The sequence below is a fragment of the Mytilus edulis genome, chromosome 1 (assembly GCF_963676685.1).
Source record: "Mytilus edulis chromosome 1, xbMytEdul2.2, whole genome shotgun sequence".
Classification (NCBI taxonomy): domain Eukaryota; kingdom Metazoa; phylum Mollusca; class Bivalvia; order Mytilida; family Mytilidae; genus Mytilus; species Mytilus edulis.
Genome location: NC_092344.1, coordinates 58,067,172 through 58,069,942, shown reverse-complemented (window position 1 = coordinate 58,069,942; position 2,771 = coordinate 58,067,172). Strand labels below are relative to the sequence as shown.

The 2,771-nt window shown below is 30.8% G+C and overlaps 1 long non-coding RNA gene across 1 annotated transcript in view; it reads right to left on the bottom strand.

Moving 5' to 3' along the window:
* The window catches only part of LOC139485827 (uncharacterized), a 971,519-nt gene that overhangs the window by 306,411 nt on the left and 662,337 nt on the right, over positions 1 to 2,771 (bottom strand). The gene's annotated exons all lie outside the window — the stretch shown is intronic.

Genomic DNA, 2,771 nt, shown 5'->3' with positions numbered 1-2,771 from the left:
CGAAAGGAATACTTTATCTATGGAGCGCAGTGAAAATCTTTTCGAAAAGAATATTTTACCTATCGAACGCAATGAAAAACTTTTCGAAAAGAATATTAAATAGATGGAGCGCAGTGAAAAAGTGGTTTGAATCACTCGAAACTAGGTAAGACGAACACAGAAGGGATAGATATTTATTATAAATATAGAAAATTGAATATTTAATATTTAATAAAAAAAAATATAAAAAAAATATCTGTATCAAATATTCAAGCGACTGTGTTCAATCTAAGACAGCAGTTATCAGTCAGTTTCATAGGAAATACGTATGAACGCGAACCATGTATTTTGACGTATATTTTGGCTTATAAACAATCTGTTCGTATCCATTTTCACATAAATATGGGTAAAGCGCATTGGTGTGAGCAATTAAGGATTTGTATATTAACTATACAAATCCTTGGTGTGAGAAAAAAATCTGACCCAAACATAAAAGCATGCCTCCTCTTTGAAGCTAAATGGTTGCTCCCTTAGGTTCTTATATTTTTTATCTGCTGAAAATAAATTTATTTGGTGATTTATATTTATAATTGACAATTCTTCTATATATGTACTATATATATAGTATGAGCGTATCTAACAAGGTCCTCATGACCGTCTGACAGTTTTCATTTGACCTTGACCTCGCTTTCATGATGGTTCATTGGTCAAAGTTAAGTTTTTGGAGTATTGGTCTATTTTTCTTATACTTTAAGAAATAGATCAACTTTAATACTCTATGATGTTTATGTGACTTTGTCAGTCGCGCAGGTTTCATTTGACCTTGACCTTATTTTAATGGTTTATTGCTCAGTGTTAAGTTTTTTTATTTGGTCTGTTTAGCAGGTATCATCTGACCTTGACCCCATTTTCATTGTTCATTGGTCAATGTTAAGTTTTCATGGTCAAGTTTGTTTCTTAGATACTATTAGTAATATGTTATCTATATTTTGTATATCAAATTATTGTAATGTGTACAATGTACATGTGACATATGTAATTTCTCGTTTGGTTTATCTGACCTTGAACTCATTTTCTAAGATCATGTTAAGTTTATTTGACAGTTGTAGTACACTTTATATTTAGGACTATCAACAAAAAAATCAATGGTAAGTAATGAAGGCGAGACATTTCAGCGTGTACACTCTTGTCTTGTTGCAAATATTACAAATTTAAAAAAAAAATAAAAAACAATATCCATAACTTTATCAAATTGCAGATTTTCATGAAGATCGAGGTGTAGAATTTGGAAAAGATGATTTCTACCTATCAAAGTTTTCGCAAAAAATGTAAAATATGGGTCCTATCTAGCATGTCTAGCGAATGATTTTTAGGGTTTGGGACTCTCTCTATGTTTTTTTGGCAAAATTTTAACAAACACCGCAAAAAGAGAAATATCTCTATTCAAGATTTTTCACAATGGTCAATAACATCTTTAAAGGGTTTATTTACCAGTTTTGTCAACTTAATATATGAGTAAGGTTATCTTAATGATAATCAAATAATATTTTGAAGAAACAACCATTGGGCAAGTCGCTAAAAATTGACATTTAGAGAGCGATAAATCAAAGATGATCGTCCGATTTTTAAGAAAATTAATCGTAATATCAATAGACATGTATAATTTGTTTTTACTACGGTAGTAACCTTAATAGTTTTTTTTCCGCTTTCCTCGCTAATTTTCAAAATAGCATTAAAATTTATGGAAAACATACATCACCGTGGATTATTAAGGTTGTACTTCGGTTTTGTGTCAAATGTTCGGACTCCTTGGTGTTTTTCCATACGATACAAGGTAAAATGTTTTGCCCCATAACACCTATTTATCTTTTAACATAATAGCTCACAAAAGGTCATGTACAAAAGGAGTAGGTTCAGTAAGACCCCTTTTTGGCCCCAAAATATCGCAGTTTTACAAAAATTGTTAAAATGTAAACCTTTAGTTATTTATTGGACAGTAGAATGCTTCTGCTACATAAATATGGGCTGTTTTTTACAATACAATGCACATATATCCGATACTAGCACCATTAAGTCATGCTAAATTACTGAAATCCTCATAATTCTAGCATTTTAGTTAAATTTTAGACGGTTTTCGTGTATAACGAAAGTGGCCGCATTCGTGTTCATCCTTAATATTGGAATGTAAGTTGTATTTTATGATAATACATAACATATATAAAGGTTGAGGATGAACACGGATGCGGCCACTTTCATTTTTACCAAAAACCATCTGAAAAGTGACATTTTTCGGCATATTAGGTAGATTTTTCATATTTGAGCTTGAATCGGATCGTTTTTATTGACTAAATCTGTTAAAATCTTTCACATAAACTAATTAATTCAAATAAAAAAGACACTTAAGTGTTTAGAAAGTGGTTAAAATCTTTCGTCAGATGAACCTGAAATTTGAGGCCAAAATCGGTCCTTACCGGACCTACTCCTTTAAGCAGATTCTTGATTTTCTCTCTTTCATTTGAGAACTTGATATTAATTCTTATTTTAGATATTTTAGAAATTCCACTATTGCATGTCAACTGCATCTTTTTTTGGACTATATCTTTTTCGATGTATGCAATCGAAACTTGTCATGATTGAGAATGTCACAAGATGCATTCAACATTTTTCGATTGTTCGTAATTCAAAATATGTACTCCTATATCGTATTTCAAAATATGTACTCCTATATAACGATTTGTTTCAAATGTATGTTTGTTTGTGCGCTCTTCAGCTTTGCGCATACGGTAGCAAAA